General features: G+C 38.6%; 1 non-coding gene across 1 annotated transcript in view; it reads left to right on the top strand.

Annotated features, from left to right (window-relative positions):
- Nucleotides 1-12,721, top strand: part of LOC115447173 — a 44,791-nt gene that overhangs the window by 26,133 nt on the left and 5,937 nt on the right. The gene's annotated exons all lie outside the window — the stretch shown is intronic.

Raw genomic sequence — 12,721 nt, forward strand, 5'->3', positions numbered from 1 at the left:
GGCGCGGCCTCCATTATCACGAAGCGGCGTTACGCAACATTTTGCAACGCTCTCCATCTTATGCACAAATGGGCCATGGGGTCAAAGACCACACCATTGTTGGGGACCCTTTAATGTAACAATGCACAAAGCTGCTCACAATGTCTAAGAAAGAAACTATTGTGATTAATCTACGCGATGCAACGAATGTACTTTTGTTTCTTTACTTGTAATAATACGTCAACATGTTGATTATGTAGACGCCGTATGAATTAATTACAACACTTGTGGTTTCATAAACATTTAACAAACTCCAATTATTAAAAATATAAAGTTAAAGGAAAATGATATTTATAAAAACGCCATAGGGAAGTGGAAGCTAAATTAACCTATAAATGTAATGTATTCAGTAACATTAAAATCTTTTATCTCCATTATTGACACAGATGCACTTCGTCAATCAAGCTTTCTAGGTCGCCACCGCTCGGTAATGAGCAACTAAGCACTTTATCAAGCTGATATAAGACTCAATTTACGATAGCGAAGGAACGATAGTACCTAAAAAACTTAAATACATTTGCATTCGTTATCGGTTTCAGTGATTAACAGTATGTGGAACAAAGTAGCTCTGTTGGAGCAGCCATGCAGTCTATTGCAGATGCTTTGTCGGCTGTGTTGATATCAATATTGCGTGAGAACTTATGTTAATGTTTGTTTGTGCGGAGATATGTACGTTTCTCATACGAACATAATGAGTGTTGTGTTTTGTCTTAATTTGCGTCACTGAGCCAGTCTGGCGGCCTACTTGCAGTTCATTCTAATAACCATCGCGATCGATCATTGCATAAAGCAATTACAACTAGTTGCGTACAATGTAGTTTGTTCATGCTTACCTTTCAAACCTTTATTTACCGCGTAGTCCTTTTTGTTAATTAATGTGCGGCTAAAACAACTTTTCTTTTATTTCAATATTAACAGCACTTTTAGATATTATGGGCCTTATTCACCAGTTTCAATTTATTTTAAAGTTATAATATTAAATCTAAATTAGATATTTTATTATTAGAGTGTGACTTTTACTTGGTCGGCTTATATATTTGTGTCGTAGGATCTACTCAGAATGTCTGAAACAGGCCCTTATAATAAACTGTCAAATTTAATTACAACCAGTGAATTAATTCACCCGTTTATTGTGGAGAGCGAAATCAGTTCCCATAATGTAATTTGTGTTCATTATTTTGCTTATTCTAATTACCGGCGACCCTCTGTACTCATGGTATATTCGGTGATTTTGTGACCCGCTCAGTTCACGCTACGATGGTTCTTTATTTTGTCATTGTTCGTTTAAGCGACTACTGATGCGTTTAATATCAATTGTATCTAAAACAAACAGAAACTCACATTTGTGTATAACTTTACTTATATTTATAATTAAATCGATTATTCTACGCTCTATAAGTTCCATCAATTGTAAGTAAAAAAAGTAAGCCAATCAAAATCTATCCACTGAATCTTCGTGTGTAAAAACGCAAATTTATTACCGCAGTACAAACACAGCAATAGTTTATCAAGAACAAAAAGCCATAAAATGATTAATGGTTGTAACGATAGCAAACTATCGTGGCTAGTTACTGTTACCGATAGTCATTCAACCTTGGATTCACGCATGGCTATAAAACTATGGGAACCAACATTACAACCGAACTAGACGAAAATATTAAACATTTAAATGTAAATTTTTGTAAATTGACCTGTATCCCCTAGGTGATAAAGTTACTTAGTTTAATGCTTATTTATTTTGTAAATCTGAACATTTGTCACGATTTTTTGTGACACGAAAATGAAGACATTTCTATCACAGAAACTAAAAGTGTTGTTTACATACAATTTACTTAATAACTTTCTGTAATTCACAAAGCAACACCAACTTAAATAACAGTAAATCGTACACAAACATTTAAGAACACTATTAAAGAGCATAATTATGGCCAAAGTTACTTCTTTGTTTTGCGCCTCATGCATCAAACTCGTTACAAACGCAACATTGTTTTATGCAAATTCTAACAAAATAGTCAACGTTACTCTGTAATTGGGATAACCTGTTCACAGCAATCCGAGCAGAATGTAATTCCCTTTTGTTTTGATTGTTACAATCGCCAGTAATGTATGCTAAAGTATTCGAAATTCCCCTTACGCATGACACCGCGTGGGAACGTTAGTCTGATTTAGTTTAAAAAATAATAGGCGGTATGTAGGTCGCAATGCTTAATACAGTATTTAATTAACTTCGGTCATGAATGGGCCGATATTTACATTTTTTACGTTGAGAAATCGACAAAGTTCATGACAAATTCATTAGTTACTCAAACAAATCGAATGTATTTCAATTATGTTGATATTTATTTTACATTGACCTTTTTAGATTGCTTTGCGTAATTGTTTGTGTTTTAACGTATTAATAATAAACTAAACAATAATAACTATTATCGATATTAATCATTACAAGCAATTATGTATCTAAACGCAATATACAGTGTGTTCAAAATAACTAGAATTATAATACGGTATCTAGACTACAAACAAGTTAGGTATCAGGAACACCTGCATAGAATAAGATCACGACTTTCCTCGGCCGACAATTCCTACGTGCCATCAGGTGCATAACAAACGTACGCTACTTGCATTACAGGATTTGAACACCACACCCAGTGGGGTCAACTCAAAATCGAAATGGTTTACACAAATTTGCATAGAGCCGATAAACAGGTCGGTTCAGTATATTATTCCCACGACATATGCATATCGCACGCTGAATTTTGATTAGAAAACCTTTTAATTTCACCCCTTTGCTATCGCGTCGATTAAACGTGTTGATTAATTTGATAGAATTTGTCATGACGTTGGTTTGTTGTGATTTTGATGTAAAAGAGATAATCATTCTTGTACACTATGAAACCCCAAGATATTTAAAAGGCTAACTACTTTTCTTCACAACGTTTAATATTTTCGCCCTAGCTTTTACTCTCAGACGACCATGGCAAAGCGAATATAATAGCTGAGAAACTAGAGGTCACGGTTTAATTCCCGAGTTGAAATGTGACACTGAAATTACCAGCGTAACTACAATAATATCTAACCGCCATTGCTTTTAGACATTATTAAACAGTACTAGCATTCTAGTAATTCTACGCTGAAGCTCAACGAAGCGTGGCAAAGACAATTCAACCTAGGAAATAATCCAGGAAGTGCTGTAAGTAAATGGTCTATTATGCAATTAATGTCATGCTAGTAACTAGACAATTAGCATGCTGGTAACGCTGGTCAAGCAGTTTTAACGGCAGGGTTCAAGCCAGGAGTGAGTACGCGACATTGCGATTGATAGAATTCTCAAACCGGGGCAGTTTGTTCACAACGATGGAAAACCTACCTACATTTATCTTAAGATATAACATCTTTGCTTTTCTAAGGTGTTACTATTAATATTATTATGGAATTGTAATATGCTTACTGTATAAAGAAATAAGAGTTCCAACTTAAAGTTAAAAAACGAGGAATTACGCGTTATACCCGTAAATAGGTTATAAAGGCAGGGGCATGAACAAAGGTTAATGTTTAAATAAATTATGTAATAAATAAAAAGAAACCTAAACAAGTATGATTCATAACACAAGTTGTCTAGTCATACATCATTTCAAAGTCAACGCTCGATATTTTTTGCAATGTAAGCTATAGTATATTGTTTATGAAATCGACAATTATATTAGGTGTGTCATCGTTCCTTCAAAACATTAAATGGCTGCCAATTGGAATCGCCTTGCCATATACCGAGCTTAGTGTGTCACATATCCGTTATACATTAAAGGTTCGGTCCACGTACATACATACATTTTGACACACATACACCTTGCATAATACGTGAGAGGAAAATATCTCCTATCTTACTGTTATATAATGTTCGCGTGGTGCGCCGCCAGTTTTAGTAGACTTTTACATTATCTAACGATTCGATTGTTTCCTTACGAATAATTTGGTTCTTTCTGAGTTAATATTACTTCACTGCATCTAAGTGTTGTACGGCATCACCAAATATCCGCTTTAACTGTCTATAAATAACCGTAATATCGTAAAGCAGTGTCCACTGTATCTTCACATATCCGTTCCCAAGCCCCCGCTGACCCATATTCAGAGGTCTCAATAATTACACATTATTTGATCCGCGCCATGCTTGACCAATTGTTCCGAGTAACCCCGAACGGCCATTATGCGCTTTTATAGCCAAGTGTCAAACTGAAAGGGACCATTTATGTTTTACTTTCACACGTTTTAAAAAACGGAATCTGTCCAACTAAACGAGCGGTCAAGTCGTAAACTGTAGTTAGAAACTACATTAAACGAATCGCATAATAATGTCGTAAAAATTATATTTATGTACGAAGGACTCGTTCGAGGGATTCTTAAAATATCAGATTTACGGTGTCAATATATTACGATTCGAAACGGTTCGGGCGCAGTACACGTTCGAAATAATCGTTTTAGTAAACGGATAGCTAATTAGTACATCGTGACGATCAAAAACGTTATTTGATTAGGTTATTTTTTAACAATACGTAATAGGAGCCGGGCGTGTGGGTGGTCCCTTAATGTACGCGCCAGGACATGATTGTATCAGTCCACATTAAACTTTTTGTTGGGTGCAACGTGACCAAAACTTAATAGAAACATAAGTCGTATCGGCAGTAACTCGATGCCGCGTCCTTAACACACGTCCTGTCACGTGAAATGCTTTCAAACACTTAACGGTGTTATCTTCGCCACTTTTGCCTTTTAACGTTTTTACCCAAACGCACTCTACGCAATCAAAAAACACACTTAATTAGTAACAATCTGTTCGAGTTTTTCTAAGATGGTTAAGTAGTTGAGTAACGGCATTGCGGAATACTAAGAGGTTTTTCACATAGAAACTCTAGTACTTCAAGGAAACTAGTAATACGAGTGCGTAACGCGAGCTGCCCGTGCAACCCAATAGGTCGGGAGAGAGCTGCTAATGCAGGCCAGATGATCGGCTGACCGGCTGCTACCGCCGGACTTCTAAACCACTTCACCGATTATCATTGCCTGCCCAAATACGCTCATCTGCCAAATGTCGCGCGCATTTGCGCTGCGGTAACACTTCATTGTGCGCGTGCACATGTCGCGAAAGTTTGAACATGTTCCGTGTACTATAGTTAGCGGCTTTTTATGAATTTAATGAGACTGTAATATTCATGTATTATGTAAAATAAATTAATTATAATTACTTTTGTCAGGTAGAAGTAGGGCTTCGAAATAATTTACTTTAGCAACATATTACACAGAATTCACTTGTATATCAGAATTAACATATTCTTTCTCATCAAGATTCAACGAATTTGCCCGAGATAGTTAAGATGGTATCGTTTACTTTTTCGCATTAATTAACGTTAAGCCGTATTTACAATTATAAAATGCAAACGACCTTATTTACTTAACAAAGCACCGTCGCGTATAAATCGGCAGAAACGTCTAAATATAGCGTTTAATAAACGGGATTACACCAAACTATAATATTACAGACTCCCCAGTGTATGCACGATTTAACACCAAACGCGAATTCGTTATACACGGAGTCTTATCTTGAGAAAAAAATATTGTTAACCTGTTGTTCACGTTATTAGCATAGCACCGGCTATTGTCCATTATTCTTCGTATTCATGGGTAAACACACACCGGGCTTTGTGTCCATTGTCGGAGGAATACTTAGCAGCATCACCCCTCGCGGTAATCCCATCTTTTTTGTTCATTGTTCGCCACAATGAGATGAAAATAGGTGCGGCCGGTACAGAGCGGAGCGCAGGTCACATCTCCGCGACCTCAGGTCATCTCTACCATGTTTGCTATTGTAAAGCCGATGTTTAAGCTAAAAGCGGTTCTGTCTTTTGTCAAAAATTGTGAGAACAATGCGAGATGGACAAAAGTATTGTTCTGTAAGTATTAGCTACCGTCGGTTATGTCTCTATTGAAGGTATTATCGATCTCATTGTGTTCTGGATTTATAACGTTGTCTAGCTACCGGTACATTATGTTTGAATTAACGATCATGGGAACGATCTTCATCTTAAAAAAATATTTTGACTTCCCATGCTACTGGATTAGTATGATAGTTTATCTAAAAGCATTCCTCAATTCCATCTGTAACTGGATTAGTTATTGATTTTGATTGTTCCGAAAGAAATTCTTAATACATTTTTGAAATAGGTCATAACTCTTCTATTTGTGTAATGGCAGCCGGCTCAGTAGTAATCGGTTGCAAGCCCACCGGACATGATTTACTTTAATGGACAACATAAACTAGTAAGGATGTGGCCGCACTGATTGCATCTGAAAACACAACCAAAACGAGTAGACGCAATCAAATATATTATTACAATACGATTGTCCGATACGAAGCCGTTTAACAAAGTGCCACAATGTTTTTTTTGTCTTACAAAATCGACGGCTATCGACATCAAATATTGATATAAAAATAAAACTAAACAAACCGCGTAGCTTAGAAGCCGACATCAAAGAGATAAAGCTGTATCGATACGGTGACAAATATTTGTTTAATGTAAGAGACAAACATAAACAGCGCGTTTAATGCACCGCCTCCAGGAATTGTAGTGACATCGCGTGTTAAGTAATACCTAAATAAATTCACGGACACTTTTAACGGAGTAAATAAAGCCTCGAATTTCTTTTAAGAGCTTTTAAAAGAAAAAATCTCATGTGGCATATGGTACATTGCGGTTCTTTTTAAAAAAAAATTTCGTCTCGCTGAAGGTAATCGACAAATATCACAGATAATCAGACACGGCGTATTACGGTAGCGGTGTCGGTAAATTGCTATCCATTCCCGATAGTTGGAGTGGGTCGATAACTGCGGCGCTTTGATCGCTGGCGGGCTGCGCGGGCGCATCCTTTGAGCGTGCCGCCCCCGCGGGGTGCGCTGTATTAAACCTTCATTAACATCCATTATTTACCCTAATACAGGTGCACGGTAGCTCTCAATAATATATTATAGAAATCGAATTTAAATACACAAAATTTTTATCGAAGTCTCTCAGTAGCACTCATACTAACGTCTGAACGCATTCCAGTTACGACATTTATATGACATTAAAATACTTTTAATCTAGTAATACAAATCCAACATCCTTTTACGTTTTAATCGCTTATTTCAACGATAATTTTACTTCTGACGATCAAAGCACTGCGCGTACGCATAAAAATGATAGAATGTGCAAAAAACATATTTAGTCATTATACACGCTCCTTGGGACATATAGGCAATTTAGGTACTCATTAGTTCGCATACAGTAATGTGTTAGGCAACACCTGTGCAACTTAGCGGACTGTCAGCGGCCTTATTCTCTATGCCACAAGTTTTATTGACAGCGCGTAAGAACCACGTAACGCACCGCGTCGCGTTTGAGACAATAGAAATTGGCATACGGAATACCATCCCACGTTATTTTCACGAAGATAACGTAACACGGCGGTGTTAAGACTACACTGTCATAGGGAATAAGGACCCAGGTTAACGCTTTGCACCCAGTTTTCCACTTGAAGGATTAGCGTACATATTCCATTACCTCTTGTCATTAAAATAACTTGACTATGGCCTGTGTAAAATGCCATTACTGTGCTGCTTGTAAGAAGAATTAAAAAAAACAAATGTAGTGTATTGTTATTCGAAAGCGTTTCAGAGATTTCATTTGCTAATGTGATGTTTTTCTTCCCTTTGTCCAATGTCGGCGCTTCACACATTTTTTAATTCGCGAATCCTATTCCGGCTAAAATGTCAACATAAAATTCCAAATAAAACCTAACGTTCGACAAACATATGTCTATGCAATTTGAATTGTAAAAAATCACCTTAGGAACATAGTATGCGCGAAAGCGGGGTCTTATAAATAAATCATAATGGACGTGGTCCGTTGACCTTCGATGCACTCCTGAGCATGGCAACAATCGTGTGATTTTATTTACGATAATTATATCTGTGCGGAGGTAAACGTCCTTACCGACCTTGTCGGTTATACCATTTCGTAGATTATTATGCTGCACTCGTTTCGTGGCCCGTTCTGTGCGCGCTAGATTACAAACCGTATGAGTTTACCGCTTCGATACCGAAACACTTACATCACTAACTCCACATCTAACTGCTTTCATATAACATTGTTACGGTCCCATCCGCCATTCATTTTACTGTTTGTTGACAGTTGACGTTATCAACCACCGTTCTTAAAATAATCGAATGAAATTAGAAAGAGGAAATATTTCAGTTATTTTCACAATGCAAGCAGTTTGTGCTTCCACATGAAACCTATGCGTGCATTATAAAATGACTGCTTGCGCGCCACTAACTAGCCGTTGTACACGCAACAATGCCTTTCGTTTCGTTCACTTTCACAATAACTTACCCAACAGCACACGCCTACCTAGTTTCTAATGTCTAGTCAGATCCCACTAGGTAATTCGACATGTGTAGATTGAGGTCACGGCTTCATTTACGTTCGCTATACCTATTGTAGGTTGTCAAAACGTATCTGGGTCACATTAATACGACCTTTGACTGGATGTGTCAATCTTATTTTATGAGGACCATTGCGGGTTGAGCTATCAGGGAAAGATAGTTAGTATAAATAAAGACTATAATTGGATTGCTGCAATAATTCATATTGTCATGATTAATGCTTCCATGTAAAAACATCCTGTGATAACGTTTATAAGTCATATAAATCCGGGAAGTACATTTATACCTAATGGGAAAACTGAAAACTTGACATTGGACGAGGTAAACATATCCGTAAACCAAATCGATAGCGTATCGGTCAATGATGGGGTGTCAAGTGCACGCACCACGCGCCGCACACCATCATTACAAGACACGCTTCACCGCAATGTGTGTTTACACACACGTATCAATTAATGGCGGTTAGTATTATCTATTTTCTTACAAATTTATTAGATCTAAATTAAATAATAGTTTAAATTAGTAGTTATATAAACAAACATCAATCTAGAATTCAAACTTTATCGACAATGTAAGACATTTCCCCTCACAAAGAACCTCGAAAACAATAAGTTTGCAAAAACTCTTCGAAATGTAACCCTCATGCAAAGGTCAGTCCAAATTACGACATCCTGTTTGGTAGATTTAATCCGGATAATTGCAGACCCGAAGTCTAGATTAGCTGTCAGTGTGTAGAACGTAAGCGTAACTTAGTTAGAGCGTTGCGCGTCATTTTTTGTTGAATGTGCAATCGCATGTTAAAAATGGCGCAATTAAAGGTTATGTCGTAAAAATATTTGTTCGGAAAACTGTAATAAATTATTATCGTACACAGTTCTGACTACTGACTGACTGATAGAACCATATGCGGAGTTTATGATTGTAAATACGGACTCCCTAAATTTTCTATTGTTTGTATATTTTTAATTGTTTTAAATATAAAGTAAATCATGTCAGTAAAGTCAAAACAATGGCGATGATATACAGGGTGTTTACCTGATCTAAATATTTAACACATCAGTCAGCCAATATAAATAGGTTAATCAACCGACGTTTGAGCGTTTGTGAGTCATTTCTGCATAGTGAGTAATGAACACTGGTGTTTCCTGTTTTGACACAATGCTTTATTGCAAATTTCACGAAGAGCTATATACCAACGGAGACTTAAACATAATGTCAAATACAATTTAGTGCTTAAGTATTCTTTATAATTATTGTGTTCTGTGTTATGCCTTTTGTTAAATAATAATAATAATACAGCGCTCCCAAACTAGGAGTGGACTAGTACTTATGGTAGTTTACTATACAGGCAACTAAGTGCGTTTAAAAACCAATGAACAATAAATCTTCGATAATAACCTATTATTATTAATGATTGTTATGAAGGTATATCGAAGTGCGAATACTTGTAAAAAACTAAATTACACATAATAACATAAATCCGAAGACACATTAATGACTTAATGCGACTTTAATTTAAAGTCGTTGGCGTAATGAAACGTATGAAAACAATCAATATAATGCTTGTGTGCAATAAAATTGCAGTAACGCGGCGAGGCTTGGTGAAGTGATAAAAAACTGTACCCACGGGCCGACCGCAATGATATCAGATAATATTAACAAATGTTAAGAGGTATACAATGCGCTACCTGGGCGCGAGGGTGGATCGCGCGGGTCCGCGGGGCCGGGGTACATGTCACTTGTTTGTTTAGGCTGCCACGTTTCAAAACCAGTAGCCCGGAGACCAAACACACGCGGACGGATCGCGCCCGCCCCCGCCCCGAGCCGCCCCGCCAGCCTCCGACGGATTAGTTTTTGTTACTCTTTTTATCTCCGTCCAGTTGTACCGAGACCTTCTCTAGGGTTGCCCGCAACCCCGCCGAGGACGCGTCACAAACGCGGCCGTATCCACCGGGCGTGCAGTTTTGACATCGCCTTTCACTTGGCCTAGATATTTGGGAACTGGTTTGTAATCAACAATGCAGGCGAGCGGCCATTCTCGACAACTTGCCATTGGCGTGTCAACAATACGTTTCCTGTCCATTGTGGAGTTGAAACGTTTCTGTTACTTTAGCAGCCCTACATTACAAAATAAAAAGGTTCAGTCGTGCGCTAGGGCACCGAGGCAACCTGTTTGGTTGCGGGACGCGGCGCGAGCGACGCCCACGCCTCACAAATCCGCGTCGAGTTCAACCGTACATTATACGAGCCCGTACATATATACGCAACTACACGAGTACGTGGCGGATCGACACACACCTTCCTTACAAACTCAATTTCATTGCTTAACAAACTAGTTTTCTAGTAGAAAGTTAATTTATTAGTTTCTCGCTCTGAGCGTAAACATTTTTTGGCTGTTATCGATACTTTCCCTGAGGCATTTATTTATTAAATCCAAAGCGATTATATCAAACAAAAGACCATCGGTCCCGGTTTGTTTGTCATTATTGACGCAGTAATAACTGCGCCATTTTCCCGGGATCCAGGATCGTGACTCAGGCTTTTGCGTCACTCGCGGGCCCGAAGCAATAACATTTGGACAACATTTGTGTAACCGCAAGTCAATACACTTTTTGTACCGCACGCTCCGACGGAGGCAGTGCAATTTGCCCGGAATAATTTTGGTGCTTTCTTTACCTGCAGAAAGGTTAAGTGGTTACGTATTATCCGATTTACATGCGAAGTAAGAAGCTTTAGGTCATTTCCTGGAGCGGTAAAATAAAAAGAAATATCCGCGGGCAACGACGCCATTTTTCAAAACATGTAATAGGTGATGTGTAAAAAATATTCAATTTGACACAAGCGAGGAAGGATGCGTTTTTTTATTCTCGCCGCCTTGATCGTGGAGTTTGTTAACGATTCCAACAGAACGCTGTGGGAAGGAGCGGATGCATACTTGCCGACGGCCTTCGAGCGCACGTGAACTGCATTTCGATGCACTGTTGCTATCCGATAATACTTGGCAACGAGAGTTAAACGCTCCTCCATGTTATGGATAATAATAATGCAAATTATTCAAACAACCGACGGCCTTTGGAACATGTAAATCAAACGCGTATATAACACGTTCCGCTCTGTCGGAAGGCATTATAGCGATATTGAAGTTTACGCAGATAAATAAACCCAAAGAAGTTCAGATTCGGACGGCGAACCAATATTTAGGTCGACGGAAATAACTGCGGGCAGTCCGCTGCCCATTGCAATCCGAGCCCGACCACTGCGACGCGCCTGATTCAATACGTAACCACCTCATCCCACGAGACAAACAAATACTACGCTGCGGTTGCGAAGGGTGTTATTTGCCGAAAGGGAACCTGATACAACTTATTGATACTGATGCATAAATGAGGTCTGCAAATCGTTGTATTGATTATAATTAGATTTTACATCTATTATGAACGGAAAGCCGGTGCGAATCGGGTTATATGAACTTTTCACCACCGCTGAAATGACTATGAATGAAATTCTGCTTATAAGTTGAAAATCGCGGAACATTTTTTTATTATTTTTCATTGCTGCTTGAATGACGAAACGAGTTTGCCGTTCGCCTGATGGTAAGCGATACGACCGCCCATAAATAGTAGAAACACCATGCAACACCTTGAATTACATAGTATTTTTGGTAATCCACTGCGCTCGCTATCCTGAGACATAAGATGTTAAGTCTCATTATGTCCAGTAGTTACACTGGCTACAATGTCCTTTGAATCGGAACACTACTGCTTGACGGCCGAAATAGACATTGCGGTGGTACCTACCCAGGCGGACTCTCACATATGAGAGACCTACCACCAGTAATAACGTGGAATTGAATGTAGCGTAATTTAATACATTATAATCAAAACCGAGACGTAGTACGCAGTGGAATTAGCTTGCATACGATAAAAAGATTGATAATGGCCATGATAAGTGTAAGCGAGTTGTTTGCGAGGCGTACGGGCGGCGCGGCTCGGCCCCCCCGCGCCTGCTCCGACTCCAAGGCCACTTTACGCACCCGCATGTTTAACCCGGCCGTTGATCGTGCACACCGCCACCAAACACATAAACACTACTCCGATTCACCTCACAAATCGGTCACGTTGTACTAGGAGAAAATGGCGCGAAACGCTCCATTGAACGTTCGTCGGGAAACCGAGTTGCATAACCACGTGAAAGTATTTTCTCTTGAAT

This window comes from Manduca sexta, chromosome 7, assembly GCF_014839805.1.
Source record: "Manduca sexta isolate Smith_Timp_Sample1 chromosome 7, JHU_Msex_v1.0, whole genome shotgun sequence".
Lineage (NCBI taxonomy): Eukaryota > Metazoa > Arthropoda > Insecta > Lepidoptera > Sphingidae > Manduca > Manduca sexta.